A 19,510-nucleotide genomic window follows, 5' to 3' on the forward strand; every position below is an offset into this window, starting at 1 on the left:
GTGCTCTCTGAACCACGCACGTACAGTGCGAGCTGTGTGACACGTTGCATTTTCCTGCTCGTAGATGCCATCGTGCCGAGAAAGACACAAATTGCGTGTAGTTGTGGACATGGTCCACAAGTAGAGATACTTACTTGTGTTCATCCATTTGCCTTATAGAATGACGACATCACACACTGAATGACACGAAACATTCCCCAGACCTTAACGCTCCCTCCTTCGGCCTGGGCCCTTCGGACAACCGTTACAGGGCCAAACATGCCAATGTCAGTCAGTATGATGGAGCATAAATCGTGGTGATTCACCTGAAAGTCCACCTGACGCCACTGAGTGGATGCTCAGTTGCGAAACTCGTATGCAAATTGCAGCCTTTATCGCCGATGAATAATAGTCAGCACGATTGCATGAAACAGGGATCTGCTGCGGAAGCCCATATGCTGCAATGTTCGCGGAACGGTCGTTCAGGCGAAACAGTTGGTAGCTCTTGGTTCTCCTGGGCGATCAGTTGCACAACCGATGCAGTCTATTCGCCACTACACATCTGTGCACCTATCGCTCACCACTGTCATCTGTGGCCTGTGGTGCACCACACGTGCCTTGGCGCTGGTTTTTGATAGCGGCATTTGGCCATGCAAGGTATGCTGTTATCACGGCGGCAAGCGAACACTTTACAGACTTAGTGCTTTCAGATTTGTTTCCACGTTTGGCCTGAAATCCAGCAAACATGCCCATTTGAACGTCAGAAAATTCGTTCAGTTTCCACATTACGAGAACTACGGCACTGGTTTCCGAAACCTCCCGACATGCTTTATATTGCCTCCAGTCCTGGTGCTGCCACCTGCCATCTGTGAGTGGCTATTGCACATTGATACCGAACATAATCAGTCGGAAGATAGCTTTACTGGACCGTTTAGCTATTCAGAAAAATATCGTTAAAAGATTAACGGAATACAGTGCAGTCGTTATGGGGCGTCATAATGATGATGCAACAGCAAATTTATCTGTGAAGAGGTTGATATATTTGAAATGAGAGCCTGTGTCTGCATGTAAAACCGTAATCCAAACAGATCTAATACAATTTCAGCTTGTGTGCTTCCACATCTGATAGACATTCGTCTATCAGTCATACGGTCGTTTTGTGGTTACCCTCAGTCACTGCTAATATTGTTCCATACTGTAACAGCCGAACACTGGAGGAGGAGATAGAGGTCTAGCCAGATTCTGTGGCCTTGGGAAATGAAACTGGGGTTACATACGAAATCATCAAGAATGATGAATAGAATAGGGTCCTAAAAAGCAATGGAAAAGCCTGAAGTAAGCTTATAACAGAGTTTGCTTAACCTCATCATGAATTCTGAAATAACTCGCAAATGTCGCCAAATCTCAATTGTGTTCCGCTATGGAATAGTCAGAAAAATGGAGAGCGGGTGTGTTACCGGCAGGATAAGCCAGTAGTAGAATGTTATAAGAAGCTGGAAACAGGGAGAAGTGTAGCTTAGAGGTACTCTTGGCTAATGTTTTAATGATCGAAACAGTGGAGGCACACGGTTTCTGTGTCTCCATTGCTCACTTGTCAGTGACCAGCGAGTGTGACTGCTGAGCAGTGCCGGCCGTTGTGACCGAGCGCTTCTAGGCGCTTCAGTCCCGAACCGCGGTGCTGCTATGGTCGAAGCTTCGAATCCTGCCTCGGACGTTGATGTGTGTGCTGTCCTTAGGTTGGCTAGGTTTAAGTAGTTCCAAGTCTACGGGACTGATGACCGCAGATGGTAAGTCCCATAGTGCTCAGAGTAATTTGAACCATTTTACTGAGCGGAGGGCCCAAGTTCGATGTGGTACTGACAGGGATTTTTCCTTCGTAGGACTGGAATGGAGTTTAGCCCACGGAGGAGCTACATGACATAGAAGGAGCTGATCCTAGGTCTAGAAAGCTGGCAACGCCCAAGAGAGCGGTATGAAGACCCCATGCTCCAGATTCTGTGGCCTTGGGAAATGAAACTGGGGTTACATACGAAATCATCAAGAATGATGAATAGAATAGGGTCCTAAAAAGCAATGGAAAAGCCTGAAGTAAGCTTATAACAGAGTTTGCTTAACCTCATCATGAATTCTGAAATAACTCGCAAATGTCGCCAAATCTCAATTGTGTTCCGCTATGGAATAGTCAGAAAAATGTCCTTAGGTTGGCTAGGTTTAAGTAATTCCAAGTCTACGGGACTGATGACCGCAGATGGTAAGTCCCATAGTGCTCAGAGTAATTTGAACCATTTTACTGAACGGAGGGCCCAAGTTCGATGTGGTACTGACAGGGATTTTTCCTTCGTAGGACTGGAATGGAGTTTAGCCCACGGAGGAGCTACATGACATAGAAGGTGCTGATCCTAGGTCTAGAAAGCTGGCAACGCCCAAGAGAGCGGTATGAAGACCCCATGCTCCTCCATACTGCATCCGAATGACACTACAAAGCAGGGGATAATGCGGAGGTCGGTCGGTACCGAATGGGCAGACAGGTTTTAGAACTAAAAGAATTTTGTCTGGTAAATAAACTACGGCAGAAATCCTTGCATACTTATCTGAGGATCAGTTTCTACTCATTGCATCTCTCTCATATCCATGCCCGGTTTGCAATCATTGTTAAGCGTATCGTTATTCCACGTCCTCGGTGCGAATCATTCCGTGTCACCAGGTTGTTGGTGAACCAGCTGCTGTTTCTTTTTTCGTATGAAACACACGTTAAGGGCGCCGTTAGGCTTATATGGCACATGCGTGGTGATTAACGCCTTTCATTAAACCAGAATACCTAATTTAGGCATAAGCTACTACCATGGAAAAGTTTAGCTGTGCAAGTAAGCAAGGAACACCTAGCGAAGACCTGCTTTAATGACGTAAGTGTCTCTTTACCAACGAGGGTGGGATTTGCCTGCCGCCTGATAATCGACGTGGAAGAATGAGGCAGCACTCAGCTATATACTAGTACCGGTTTATTTTAAGCATACAGTGCTGCAGGTCATTCAGGGACGTGGGTTAGTCATGTCCCTGGCCGTGTCATGCACAGATGTTGGCGCCTCTTATTGCTGTCGAAGGTCATACTGAGGGCTGTACAGTATTAGGAAAAAATGCTCCAGCTTATCGTCTGGTCGGAGAGTGAACATTCTGCTGATAGGTTCGTCTTTCAAGACAGTATTACAGGAAAACAATGCGACCACCTCAAGGCAGCCTTTCTCTAGGAGCAGGAATAAACTGAATGAGATTACCTGCAGTAGCAGCTGACATGAATTCGTCAAGAGCTTACTTCAGATCAGCTGAAATTTGCATTGCGTCGGTCACAGGGTTTGTCTCAACACATTGGATAACTTTACGGCGCTGTTGTATGAGACTGGTTTCAAGTACTCTCGGTATTCCTGTCGGTAGCTTACCAAGAAGGAGCCACGAACTTTGCAGTGCTCAATGTGGAGCAATAGGGTTTGATTATTACTCAGAAGCAGCTTTTGAGTTCCGTAGTTGCAAGTAGTTATAGAGTACTGTTACAAAGACAGGTAAGCACTAGCCAGTGAAATACGTCTGGTGACAAGCTAATACAGTAACTGATTACTAACAGCTATATAAGGCAGGTTCTGAACAACCTCAGCGTCCAGTATCAGGTTAAACTTCCGTTGTAAGGTTACACATGATCTTTAGAGGGGGTATCATGTTACAATGGAGGCAACTGGGCGCACTGGATTCGTGGTCTTCCCCTCCCCCTTTCCCTACCGCTCCGCTTTTCCTCAGGACTTTGCATGCACCTGAGAAACTGCTGGTTCTGGGACCAAATTGTATGTAACTGATTCAGTCCACCGTTAGGATTTGTAGAAACCCAGCTCATATGCTTGCATGTGGTACATTCAAGGACCTATTTACAACCAAATCAGTGAAATTTAATAAGAGGAGGTTCATAAATCCGACATAGTGCATTCACAGCACAGTGTAGTTAACAATGAGTACCACCTGTCTTTATTTAGCGTCAGTGATCACATACTTGTTCCATCTGGCATGATGGACAGCGATGAAGTGACTACCGAACTCAATGTATAGTCTTTTATACCGAAACCAAATATGAAATTTAAAACGTATTGTATAATCTTCAATGCCGCTTTGTTCTACAGAAACGTTCACACTCTGTCAGCGATACTTGATGATCAGAGAACAGCAGTTATGCAATTCAGCATTCCCTGGAATGTCGACTAAGCTGGAAAGTGCATGTCTACCGATTCCACGATATATCGTGGAGTAATAAATTGCAGTTAACTCGCCAAGGCGTCATTGCTCAACTCTACGATTTTTGCTTTGGTCGGTACAAGCAGAAATATATGAGCTAATTGTTCCAGAAGTATTGGCATAATTACATTAGAGTTTATAAATAACAAAAGTTAAAGAGTTACAAGTCTGTGTGTTCTCTATGATATGTCATGACCAAATGCATGAAACACTCCCATCATAAGAGTCTTCTAGTAACTGAATGATCTTGGAACGTGTTAAATTGGACCGTTTACCAATTGCGGGAAAGGTCGATATCGTGTTGATGTATGGCTATTGTGACCAAATGCTCAACGGGCGTGTCTATGTATGCTGCTCGGTATCCTGGACGACATCATCCAAGGGTCCGGACCGTTCGCCGGATAGTTGCGTTATTTAAGGAAAGAGGGGGTGTTCAGCCACATGTGAAACGTCAACCACCACCTGCAACAAATGATGATGCCCATGTGGGTGTTTTAGCTGCTGTCGCGGCTAATCCGCACATCAGTAGAAGCCAAATTGCACGAGAATCGGGAATCTCAAAAACGTCGGTGTTGAGAATGCTACATCAACATCGATTGCAACCGTACCATATTTCTATGCACCAGGAATTGCATGGCGACGACTTTGAACGTCATGTACAGTTCTGCAACTGGGAACGAGAGAAATTACAAGACGATGACAGATTTTTTGCACGATTTCTATTTAGCGACGAAGCGTCATTCACCAACAGTGGTAACGTAAACCGGCATAATATGCACTATTGGGCAATAGAAAATCCACGATGGTTGCGACAAGTGGAACATCAGCGAACTTGACGGGTTAATGTATGCCGCGGCATTATCGGAGGAATGATAATTGACCCCATTTTATCGACGGCAGTCTAAATGGTGCAATGTATGCTGATTTCATATGTAATGTTCTACCGATGTTACTACAAGATGTTTCACTGCCTGACAGAATGGCGATGTACTTCCAACATGATTGATTTCCGGCACATAGCTCGCGTGCGTCTAAAGCGGTATTGAATAGCATATTTCATGACAGGTGGATTGGTCGTCGAAGCACCATGCCATGGCCCGCACGTTCCCCGGATCTGACGTCCCCGGATTTCTTTCTGTGGGGAAAGTTGAAGCATATTTGCTATCGTGATCCACCGACAACGCCTGATAACATGCGTCAGCGCATTGTCAATGCATTTGCGAACATTACGGAAGGCGAACTACTCGCTGTTGAGAGGAATGTCGTTACACGAATTGCCAAATGCATTGAGGTGGACGGACATCATTTTGAGAATTTATTGCATTAATGTGGTATTTACAGGTAGTCACGGTGTAACAGCAAGCGTTCTCAGAAATGATAAGTTCACAAAGGTACATGTATCACATTGTAACAACCGAAATAAAATATTCAAACGTTCCAACGTTCTGTATTTTAATTTAAAAAACCTACCTGTTAGCAACTGTTGGTCTAAAATTGTGAGCTATATGTTTGTGGCTATTACAGCGCCATCGATCAGAAAGCGAAAAAGGTGGTACAACTAAAACATTCATATTTCTTTACGTACTACACGAATATGTAATAAAAATGGGGGTTCCCATTTAAAATAACGCAGTCTATATCCGTTTAACCTATGGCAGTGCCATCTAGCGGGCCAATCATAGCACCATCTAGTTTCCCCCTTCAAGCTACGCAAGTTTCGTTCTTTGTAGTTTTTCCGTTTGACGCTTATTTCGTGACATATTTGGCCCGGTAACAATCGATATACCACCCTGTATATATAGGGTGAATCATGAATGAGGAAAAATGTGTCGAGGAGCGCATGCTGCTATGCGTAACACGCGACGCACCGTTATTAATTTCGTTCCCGTCGGTGTACTGTGTACATGAAACAAAAACACCTGTTAACCATTGAACCAGATACCGACGAGCTTCACGATCACTACATCTCATTCACCCATAGATACAACACGTGACACACCAATGAGCTGATGTGTATCTGCCAGTGTTTGAAAGATACGAGAAAGAACAAAACCCATCTTAATGTACCGGTATTTGAAATTGTATAAGAAATTGTGAGTCACACGTCGCCGGCGGTAACGAAGAGTACAGTCCCATGTTAGGGAAAGTGTGTCCTGTAAGCGGAAAGAGTGGTCAACGGCGGAAGTAAAACCGAGGCGTGCATGACGTGTTTAAAACATATCATATAGGATTAAACGTCTTCTAACTAAAAAATATAACTGTAACGTCTCCTTTTCTACAGACAACAGTTTAAAAAGAAATCTTATACATTCAGTAGAAATCGCTAACGATTGGTTTTCTAATTCAGGTGTATACAAAATAACCTGTAGTAACTGCCCCTCATATTATATTGGTCAAACAGGCAGAGCTGTTAAAACACGATATAAAGAACATCTATTAGGAAAAAAAGGAACTAATGTTCACAACTCTACTTTTGCTGAACACCTCTGGTTAGCCGGCCATACGCCTAAACAGTTAGAAGACACGGTTATCCTACACAGACAAGTTAAAGGACGGAGATTAGATCTGTGGGAAGAGCTATTTATTTTTAAACATCTGGAGCTAAAAGACGGCAATATACTCAACGATCAGTTGAACCTTGCCTGTAGACAATTTTTGGAAGGCTTTAAACCCGTATTATTTAATTCATAACTTTAATGTTGTTAACCTCAGTAGTCTTTTTCCTCAGGAAGCTATAATGCACTTTTATATCTCTAAGCTCACTACCTTTTATGCAATGTGATTTACTCATGATGTATGGCTGCCACTACACTAGCCCTCTTGTAATTCTCGCTTATCTTAAAGCCTCGGATCCCAGTGAATGTATAATAACTGAACTGTGCACCAGTTTTCGTAATTTATGTCTTGAGATGCCATTACTGTTTATGCTTAACGTTTTGACTTATATGGTTCTGTGTGCTTCACTAATGTGGTAATATAATTTTATTTTGGCTGTATATGCCACTGTATGTAACTCATGGCGTATGCGCCACCTGCCTTTTGATATATGTTTCTACGTTACTATTTCTAAGGCTCCCACATTGTTATAATGGGAATGTTAAACGCTTTCAGTTTGTTCACTGTCACTTCTTCTAAAGACGCAACTAATATTTATATTTTACATGTTGCTTCAGTACGCCAATCGGCACATTGTACGCGACATGAGCGCCACCTGCCCTGGCCGCATTGCTACCACGCAGGCCGATTTTACTCAGTTGCTTATACGCGCTCCGACCTCCATGTACTTAATTTTATTTATTTGACGAACCCTACTCGTAGGGCTATATTGTATTTGAACTAATAGAGCTATGGAGATGTTTGTAAAAATTGCAACGACGTATCATGCCATGTTAATGTAATACTGTAAGTACAAGAAATTTATCTCATATTTTGTAACACAAGTGCCTCCTAATATATGTTAAACTCTAAACTTGACCTATGTGTATACCTTTCATATAAAACATGATGTTCATTTTCCTCAGGCCGTCTTCTGAAGAAGATAGGTTTAAACCTATTGAAACCTAGGTAAAGTTTACTTTATCCTTTGCAACTGGTCGGCTGTTTTTCATCTGATTACGTGGAACCGTTGCTGTTACGCAGCTATGTTTAAAATAAAATAATGTTTAAAACACCTCTGCGCTGCTCGCTCTGCCCGATACTCGCCGTGTAGACAGCTGCTAACGGTCGCATGGTAGTGTTACTACAGTACCATGGCAAGTTTCACAAACGAAGAATACGCCGACATCCACCTCACATACGAGCTTTCAGATGGAAGAGCTAACGTTGCAAGGCAACTGTATCACGAGTGGCTTCCTAGCCGGCGCTTTCCATCCGCAAAAACGTTTTACTCTGTGGACAGGCGCTTGAGGGAGTATGGTGCATGTGCAGCACATCCAGGATTTAGTGGTTGTGGCCGACCCTTGACGTACAGTGCGGACGACGAAGAAAAAGTGTTACAAACTGTTGCGGAGATCCGAACAGTAAGCACCAGGACTCTCGCCACTGCGGTCGGTATGTCACAATCTACTGTTATGCGAGTACTCCACAGAAACCATTACCATCCCTTTCGCATGCTGTAGGTACAGGTTTTATTGCCGGAAGACTACCAGAGGAGGCCGGACTTCTGCATCTTTATCCTACGGCGTCAGACCCACGTCCAGCATTTCTCACGAACAATACTGTTCACCGACGAAGCCTATTTCACGAACGAGGGTATAGTGAATCCGCATAATTGGTATGAGTGGGTGGTATAAAACCCCCAAAGCACAGTGATACGAGGGTACCGACAACCATGCGGTGTCAATATCCGGTGTGGTATTGTTGATCACCATCCGATAGGGCCACATGTGCTACCACAGAGGCTTACAGGAGAGCGGTATCTGCGTTTCCTGGATGCTACATTATCGTAATTGTTGGAAGACGTTAGTTTTGCCTCTCGTATTAACCTGTGATTCATGCATGATGGTGCCCCCGCTCACTTCAGCGGCACAGTGCGAAGCCACCTGGACAATGCCTTCCCTTCGAAGTGGATCGGTCGTGGAGGCCCTGTAGCGTGGTCAGCAAGATCGCCAGACCTGAATCCACCGGATTTCTTATTGTGGGGCCACCTGAAATCTGTGATTTATGAAGGAGAGGTTGTTGATGTCAACACCCTTCGACGCAGAGAACAACATACCTGTGATATTAAGCAAAGAGATACAGACGTGTTGGATTGTGTTCAGCTATCCTTCATGCGAAGAGTTCAACTTCGCCACACACATCGTGGCCGTCATTTCGAACAGTACTTACAAACTGTCACTACAGCTTCTGGTCATGTGTTTCTATGTTAGTTTTGATTTGTACAGCTGTATTCTATTCGTTTGTATTAACAGCCACATACCTGTGTAGTTGTATTTTGTATTCTGCATCTATGTACTCGTTTCTTAAAACTAAGTCTGGGACAAAAAAAAAAATTATAAAACATTCATGTACAGTACTGCAGCTTCCCTCACGTTCCTTTCCCTGTGCCAACTAGCCACGATACATAATACCGGCCAGCGTAACCGGTATGAAATAGATGTGGGCGCTGTCATTGCTCCCAGTGTCACGCAGACCGTCGCTTGACGCTGCATGCCTCGCCTTCTCGTGAGCCTCTAGACTACCTTCAACACTCGCGTGTTGTGCCCCGTTGCTGATCTGTCCCCTTGGGCAATGTCGGCGCACAGTAACACCCAAACACTCCCTACTTCCAGATTTTTACATTCGATTGCATTGCTATTTATTGACATAGGAACATGCGGAAAACGAATTTATGTTTGTAGCTCAGAGTGTGACGATTTCCATGACATATTTTTTCTCATTTATGACTCACCCTTTACAATTTCAAAAATTTTATCTCAGCTCAAATATCAGCCATCACAGAAGGTTCTGCTTTGCATGCATGAGGTAACCTGCCAGACAATCAGAGAAAATATTGGTATTCCATCTCAAGCTAAGCAGCTTATTCACATTTTATGGCGTCGCAGTGTAAAAACTGGATCAGATACGACAGTATTATTGTTTTGCCTGTCATATGTCATACTGAAGTTGATGTCTTCTGTTTGAGCCAGACATGCTACAGATTCTGATGGAGTTGTTGATGGATGATGTGAACCTTGTTGTTCCTTTCAGTCAAGAGAAAATGAATTTAAGCGTATATAACCATGTGTATGTGGCAACCAACAATACGTCAGATGAATTTCTTATCCTATGAGGGGACTGCAGGAACAACACACTGTACAGCTATCTGGTTCAGAATATAGTTTTCTGGTTACTGATAAAGTCAAAGAACTGAGTGATGAACGATACAGCCCAAAGTTCAAGGAGATTCTACTTAGAAGGTAATACACCAATATGTGACTGTTCAGCATAGCGTAGTCTATGGACTGATTCACATGTAAGCAACGAGCCATTTCTGGCGGTACGAAGAAGAATATAATTTTTTTTATACAGTAACAGAAAACTCAATGCTGTACGAGCAGTTGTTAAATCCTCACACATTCACCACAGTAACAGATGTCAGATGTTGAAAAACACCAGCTCAGCATTCCGGTTCTATTTGCCACTTCGATATTCATTTCTACTGCGGCGTCCTGCTGAATAATGTATCTTTCGTTAGGAATTGAACTACACCATACTGGTGACTTTTTTTTCGCATCAATGTTACGGACTGCCGGCTGGGATGGCCGAGCAGTTATAGGCGCTTCAGTCTGGAACCACTCGACCGCTACGGTCGCAGGTTCGAATCCTGCCCCGGGCATGGATGTGTGTGATGCCCTTAGGTTCGTTAGGTTTAAGTAGTTCTAAGTTCTAAGGGACTGATGACCTCAGATGTTAAGTCCCATAGTGCTCAGAGTCATTTGAACCAATGGTACGGACTGGAGCTTCCGATGTGATGTCGCTAAATAACACTACATATCCGTCTGTGAATTTACGAGAGGGAAGGAAGATTAGTGTCTAACATCCTGTCGACATCGCGGTCGTTAGAGAAGGAGCACAAGGTAAGAAACGAGAGGAAGTCACTTGATCAATATAGCACTGAACTATATTCAGAACTGAGATGTTCTTATTTATTCATGTGATTACGACTATAATAAGTTTGCGAGCCTGCGTGAAAACTTACCCTGCAATAGAGTGGGATTACTTCGAGTGTTCCGTACACATTTCATTTTGTATACAGGTAGTTTATCCATCCCTGAACCGAGAATATTCACAACTCTTGCTTGCTTTTTATATCGATACTGGTAAGATATTGTTTCTAGGAATTCCAGGACTGTATCAAAATCTCCAAATAACTTCCTGAGACAAAAGAAGCGAATAGGGTACTTCAGTGTAGTGGGGAGAAGATTTAATAAAATATTTGTATTTAGAAAGTAAAACATGACTGGAAGTCACAGTTTACGTGTGTATGCAGTACTATTTCTCAGCTGATGAATGCAATGTAAGTTCTAATGACAACAGCACATTCTATGTGAAATAACAACAGTTGGACAATTTTCGGATTGTTTCGCTTACTTGCACTGTGAAACCTTCTTTGTTGCTAGATTTCATGAGTCTAGGTCAACTAGAAGTACGCTATAGGTTTTCACGAGTGAGTTCGAGAGCATCAAACACGTAACATTGAGTCGCCGCATCTTTTGATTGCATTTACTTGACGGCTTAATACTTTTTAGACCGCCAAGCGACCATTGACCATACTTTGTGACAAAAATTTAAACTTCGTAAGTCTACCCGTCCCTGAGAGAAATGGGATCTTAACAGTCGGTCAGACAGACAGAGGTAAGCCAAAGCGATCCTATGAGGGCTCCGTTCTTACCGAATGAGGTGCGTAACACTAATTCCTTATTAGTGTTACGCGCCTCATTCGATAAGAACGGAACCGAGTTTCCTTAACTCGGTTGTTGGGATGGAAACTGTTGCCGCAACTTAGCAACAGCTGTTCACAAGCAGCGGGCACTTCATTCTGAATTCCATCCTTAGTACGATGATACAGCAGTAACTGTCTAATTATGAAACGATTTCTTTATTACCTTCTTGATATACTCCAATTTCGGCTCTGTATACATTACCAAGAGATTCATTATTATCCAATATTAACGAATCACTTGAAAATGACTGCAGAACCAAAATTTATGCAGTGCTCAAAAATCAGTAAGAGAATAATTAAATGCTGAAAATGTTATCACTTAGAAGATTCTTCATAACAGTCACCTTCATGAATAAGAAAATAATCGACATCTTATTAAGTTTTATACAACGTTTAGATCATTTTGCAAGCAATCCATCGTATTTATGATAAAATTTCTACCAAAGTCGTAAAATCACCATTTACAGGTGTCTAAAAAAAAGTTTACCCGCTTTGCATCGTCTTTGTCTATCAACTGAACAGTGTTTTAATCAGACACTTTTAACTCTTGTCCTTCTTTTAAGTTATCTTTTTTCGTTTGATGAAGTGCATGAAATTTTTTGATTGCAGCGGAATCTACATTTTATCTGCTGCAATTGATACTTCCAGGTATTGAACATAATGAAATAAAAGCCAGGTACTGATAGGTCATAGATTTCTTGAGTTCATAGCCAGGAGTTCGCAAAGTAGAATTTAAAATTAAAACTAAAGAAAAGATTTAATTAATTGAAATTGCTTTCAGAATAAGTTTGAACACAATTGATTTAATTACTAATCAAATAAATGTGATAGAAAAGGGCATATCTAAGAAGTCATAGGCTCAGTAGCTTGAGAGTGGTTTTACAAAAATGGTAAGAATCTTTTCTAAGAAGCCAACTTTGCAGCGTAACATAGTCTGGAAAAATATATAATACTGTAACTAACGTGAACGACATAGAGTAGCAATACATTATCATAGATGCAGTAATAGTTTAGTGTTAACGAGGCATATTAAATAAACAAAAAACTACAATCACAATGGTTTTAATAAATGAAGCATACAACAGCGAGTTGCATAAGTTTATTTTAGAAACACTGACCAGGTTTCAATATAACTAAGAGTATCTTCTTCAGAAGGAAAGTCACATAAATAACATGACTTTAAGATCGTGAACGTACGTCATGGCCTTAGAAGCTCAGGCCGAACAGTAGAAAATATGGAATAAAGTCCTCCATGGAAATATCAAAAATTGTTACAGGGGTACAGCCTGTTAAAATAGCCGATATTTGAATACTTTATTTACGTACATCATAAAGTGCAACCGTCGGAAGCACCAGCTTTCTATAATGATAAAAAGTGTTTGCACTGTTCTTCGGTCTATCGGCTAAACTTTGCCGAGGCTATGTTTTCTCTTTGTACCTTCCGAGAGCTCTTTGTTTACTCACTGTTGTCAAGTCGTAGTTTTGTAAGAACAGAATAATACCAGTTTATTCGTTTACATTCGTACTACTGAATTATTCCCGTGTGTATGTTGGAAACATCATGAAAAATTGTGGTTCCTGGCATTGAAAGAAACACAGCAACCCCAAGCGATGTACAAAATCAGTCTGTGATTTCACATCATGACTTCAAAGGGGTTCAAATGGAAAGACAGCTTTTTTGAGTACAAGAAGTTTTACAAAAGCAGATTAGTGCTCTCCAAACTGAATCTGCAACACGTAGAGACATTAAGTTATTCCCGGAAGCGGCAACAGAGAGACCGCAGGTATGACAAACAACTCATCCGCAGAAACCAGCGTAGTTTGCATACCGCGAATGAGAAGCTTAAATTCCAAAACGCAGTGACGTTAAGTTATTCCCCCAGGCTGCGGGAGAGACCGCAATTATGATAAATAATTTACCCGCCGAAACCAGCCTAGTTTCCATACCGCGGATGAAAGTAAAAGTTCAGAAATTCCTAACGGAGAAACTGGAACTGCAGTTCTCAGTGATACGTTTGGAGATCACGCCAAACTATGTTACTGTTGATTATGCAGAAATTGCCATGGTGGGTAACAGCTTAAATGCCTGAACATTTACAACGCTTACGGAAGTCACCCTCGTCACAGAAATATCTCCACTTGAGGGTCAGTCAAGACAACCGAGTGCGTTAGTCAGTGGACCAACACAAGCCACAAGTATTACAGTTTGAACGTATGGACGATAGAACACCGTCGGAATTTTGGCACCACCTAAGAACATTGTCGCGGAAGAAGCGACGTCGGATTCAACAGTCCGTCATTTTTTGCTAACACAACTACAGTTACCAATAAAAACAGGTGTGATGACGTGTGAGAAAAATGATACTAAGCGTTTACTATCAGTAGCAGACAAAGATCACGCTTTGGGGGAACAAGCAAACAATTCGATTTCGCCAGCAACTAAGATCGACAGAAGAGGTGAGGCCACTGCTATACGACTGGAAGAGCAAACGAATATTAAAGAACAGCTCCGAAGTGTGCTAAGTCAAATGAACACACTTCGAAAGTAGATGCTGGCACTGACTATAATCAGGCGGATCCTCATCAGGAAGGCTAAAGAAGATAGTGATTCTTTACGCTGGCGAAACCAAACGAACTATCAAACGGCACAAGGGAAACATTATCCGGTGAAGTGATTCCGCATTCGTTTTGGCGGTCACACCGCAGCGTCCATATATCTCCATGCGCGTTCCCAAAGCTCCTCAGCGGCCTGCAATGGGCGAAGTAAGCAGCACTGTCCCACAAAAGCGCCAAATCGTAAAAGAGGGTGCCATCATTAGTGCTGGAAGCACCATCAACGACAACACAGACGCAGCTTGAAAAATGGTTCTGAGCACTATGGGACTTAACATCTTAGGTCATCAGTCCCCTAGAACTTAGAACTACTTAAACCTAACTAACCTAAGGACATCACACACATCCACGCCCGAGGCAGGATTCGAACCTGCGACCGTAGCAGTCGCACGGTTCCGGACTGAGCGCCTAGAACCGCGAGACCACAGCGGCCGGCAACAGACGCAGCTTGTTTGTTTACATTATCACGCTATTTGTATATGACGGAAGGCAAGCAAACCGTTGTTACTTCATCGATGGAGGTTCAGGTGCAAGTACACTACCATACATACAGAAAGAGACTGCACCAGTCGGCACACCTTTCCACCTTCTTGCAGCCAACAATTCACCAATTACAATGTATGGTGAACGTGGGGAACAGTTAATCTTTCTGTCGAAAGTTCAAACGGAGGTTCCACTAGCAAATGTTATTGAACCAAATAGGGAGCGGATTTCGCATACCACGGAGCAATTGAAAATAAGCCTGTGTGTGGCACAGATCAATATGGATAGTGAGATGGCCACAGGTAACACAGGCAAAAGTGCTACGTATACCATTAACACACCATCCAATTCTGTTCGATCAGAGGCCGGAAAGGAAGTTATCGACCGTTATCGTAAAGTATCACATACCACAGTGCATCATGTTACGGCAAGACTACACAGCTTGGCACACAACATTTTATCTGCTGTAAAAATGACTTTGAGGAAGTGTTAGAAATGATTATCAATTATCATATGCAGAGCCGACAGTCCGTGGGCATCACCTTTACACACAGTAAAGAAGAAAGAAGACATCTCGAGGCCCCGCGTTACCATTCCCGATTGATACCATTTCTCTAAAATGCGGAACATGTAATCTAATAGCGAGAATGACGATTTTTAGTTTGATTGAGAACATTCCTCTGGCAGAACGCAACATCTCAAATACTGCAGTGATAACACGTTTCGCCTTTTCCAATTATTATGCATGCCATTTGGTCCATAAATATTGCCATCCAGTCATAGCAGCCTTCAGTACATAATGTGCTGCAGGCACCGAATTTCTGTTTCGTCGAACTTGTCGACATTTTGTGATTTTTTCAGTCAGCAGCATTCTAGAACAGTGTTCGACAGGATACGATAGATTCTAATTCAAACAGAAATTGATGTGTACCAAAAATAGGTAACATCCTTCAGCCATACCGTATCTGCGGCCAGTTTTTGGCCTCTGAAGGAGAAGACAGAAGTCCTTAAAACTCCAGTGTACAACGGATTTTCAGCAGCCAGAAGATTCCAGGGAATAGTTAACTTCGACAGATGACACCTTCAGGGGTAGCAGAGATACAGGCACTGCTGACGCCAGCACTGACAGGTAGCAACGCCATCGGTTGATTCCCACTGCCGTGGAAGCTAGAGATGCAACTCATCTTGAAAAGGTAAAAGCTACGTTACAAACAGCCGTTCCTTTGTCTCACCCCGTCCGTAACACTCCATTTCCAATTAGTGGTAAACGCTACCCAGCTGGTTATCAACGCAGCTTTCCGTCAATCTGTTGAGAGGTGCTGGAAAGCTTCAGATTTTTGTTCCTGTACACTGATGGTGGCGCATACCATCTGGAAGGCGTACGACCGAGAGCTGATGACTATCTACGAAGCTGTGCGGCATTTCCGCCCTTATGTGGAAGCCAGTTTGTGGTCTAGGAAAAAGGTGAAAAAAAAAAGAACCAGCCATGTCAGTTGTAATGGTACAAGGTTTACTAGAAGCGCCTTAACCTGGGTTTCGACCTCTTCAGTAACTTTTTTCAGAGTGATAAATGAGTAACATCTAAAATGATTAACATTAGATACATGTTAAAATACATGTATGAGGGAAACGTAAAATCAAATCATTGACTTAAGACAATTTTCCACTTACTGGGCACACAGTGTTTTGGATGTATGTTAAATACGTAACCACAAGGTACAAATGAAGATCAAATTCATCTCCAAAATAATAAAACTACAAAATATCGTGCTCTCTGTCATTAGAAAGGGATTCACAAATGCAATTAATGAAATGACATTACGCCGATGTCCTGAGGTGAGGAAAATGCACAGTACGTGTACGCGTGGAATAGGTGCGCGAACGAATAGCACTGAAATAGCTAGAAAACGACTGCGCATGCATGTACCGTCCTCACGAGTCCTACATATTCCTCAGCTCTTAAGACACTGCTGTGGCATCAGTTCATTAGTCTTATTTGTGAAGCACTTTTCGATGACACTCAGCACAATATTTTGCAGTTTTATTAGTATGGAGGGGAATTTGATATTCATATGTGTCTTATGGCTAAATATTTAGTGTACCTCCATAACAACATATTACCAGTAAGCGAAAAATTCTTTTACGCCAGTGATTTGATTCTACTTTTGCTGTATACCTACATTTTAACATTTATTTGATGTTAACCATCTTAGGTTCTTTCGTTGATCCTTCTGAGGAAGAGGTCTCTAAAGAAGATGAAACTTAGGTTAAGGGGTTTTCAATAAATCTTGTACTAAGGAACTGATTTGGCTGTTTTCTGAAATTTTCCTACACGATGAGTACATTACAATCACTTCTTCCAGCCGAGTTCAAGATTTTAAAGTCTATAGGAACAATAAACCAACTACGTTTACTTTTGACAAAGTCAAGGAGGGATTGTTCTCCCCGACAGTTTCGCCAACTACAGCTCATTGGTCAATTTACGACAGACTCTGACACATAAGAGCAGGAGAAAACGCCGATATTTTTTATCCACGATTGGTGCCATCGCTTACACAGTAAATTACATTCAGCTCAGTGCAGCGCGAGCCATGGACTAATAGCTACAGAAGTGTTTACGAAGCAGTTCACCTATCCACCAGCTCATACACATGTTTTCAGTAGGTACCAAATACCATATTAGGTTTGATGTGTCTCGACTCTCACCCACACCATTCGTCCTCAAATGCTACGTAAAGGAGTCATGTCATGTGAGTAGGGTCTCCCGTCGGGTAGACCGTTCGCCGGGTGCAAGTCTTTCGATTTGACGCCACTTCGGCGACTTGCGCGTCGATGGGGATGAAATGATGATGATTAGGACAACACAACACAATCTCCGACCCAGCCGGGAATCGAACTCGGGCCCTTAGGATCTGTCGTGCTGACCACTCAGCTACCGGTGGCGGACACGTATAGAAGTATTTAACAGTGTTCATGACATTGACCACGCCAGTACATAAGCTGCCATTAAATTAAAAACTTATATGTTCATGTGGCCCACCATTATGAAAGACTGTAACCAGAGGCCGAGAAAGTGTGCAGCATGGCTACAGTGCAAAGTTGGAAAATATATACACAAGTCAGTGACAGAGTTTCCAGAAGTGGCCTTTTCTCCCATGTACACATAGACCTTGTGGTCCGCTTCCATCATCACAGGTGTATCGATAAGCTGCCATTGATAGATAAACGCGGTGGGTGGATGCGACGCGTGTCAGTGACTTCAGAGCGGAAACAACAGGAAGAACATTTTTAACGACTTGGATTCCCAATTTCGGCTGCACAGCTTATGCAAGGGGATGGTAGAGCTATAGCATAGGAAGTTATAAGCTATGTGAACAGCTGGACTGCTGCACCGCCACTGGGTTTACTTGGCCTTCGCACATCTTTCAAACCAGACGTTACAGCATCGACAGCGGAAATGATTTATGGGGAGACATTACACCTGTCACCTCAGTTTACACAAAAGCTGTCAGGCGAACTAAAACTACCACTTTTGCTGCAGCATGTCAAGATCCAAATCTCCAAGCTATTCTCTGCGGCAGCATCCCGCCACGGAAACCAGGAAGTTATTATGCGCTTGGTCCTTAAAACGTGCTCGCACTCTATGCTAATGACAACTACAGTGCGCCCACTCTTGCAGGTGCAATATTCTGGACGTTAGAAAGTATTCAAACGCGATGAACACACGATACAAAGAATGTGCAACGGTAAACCTCTAAGGGTATACCTGGGACCCAGTAGCAGTCGCTGATCACTCAACCCCAGAGCCGCCCTCACCTCAATAAACAAGCGGGCGTTAAGCACCTGAGACACTGGCAAGTTACACTTGGTCACGCCGACTCGTGTTTTATAAATACCAGCACATTCCGCAAGCTCCACTGTACTGTGATGGTACGGTGGGAGGGGGCTGTGTGTGAATATTTCACTTCTGTTACTGATTAAAAGTGTGAATATTGTGCTTTGCTCTGCCGACTCAACTTTTTTTAGTTTTTTAGCAGTTTTTTGTTTACTTTTAGTTGTCAAGTTGCATTTTCGTAATCGCAGGAATAAAAACAGTTCATTCGGTTACGTGGGTGTTACTGAATTACCACCACGTTTATATTTTGGACGAAATCTACACAACTCTCATGAAAGGCAGAATGCATTTGATACACTTCAAAATGTACTGGTCTGAGCACAAAGGCGCTACAGTTGATATTTAAGAACCGAATATCGCATCTATATATTTCTGTGCAAAGTCATTCTGTTAACTTCTAACGGCACAGAGAGAGTGGAAATCAGAGGCTGTGTAATGTCCAGCTACTGTTCACAGCTTCAAACCACAAAATACTGAAATCACCACAGATCGATGATATTATACAGAAGCAACCATACATTTCTCTAGTAATCACGACATTATCGTCACACAACGTAATTTAAGCCTTAAATGCGTAATTTTCTGAAATACCATGCGATTAATATGGCATCCCCTTCTCACTGTCCAAATCTCTCTAAACGAATAGATTATACCTCAGATACAGTCAAAATATCTGAAACAGAATATATTATAAGCCTTGTGTTTGAATCAATGAAAGAGAGATAATCACTCCATTTCATCAGAAATTAGCTTCTCGAAATGCGACGCAGGACATAAATTAACGAGTGATATCAGAGGTAATACAATTACGCCATATCCCGGATTCGCATTTCGAATTGTTATAT

This window comes from Schistocerca cancellata, chromosome 2 (genome assembly GCF_023864275.1).
Source record: "Schistocerca cancellata isolate TAMUIC-IGC-003103 chromosome 2, iqSchCanc2.1, whole genome shotgun sequence".
Classification (NCBI taxonomy): Eukaryota; Metazoa; Arthropoda; class Insecta; order Orthoptera; family Acrididae; genus Schistocerca; species Schistocerca cancellata.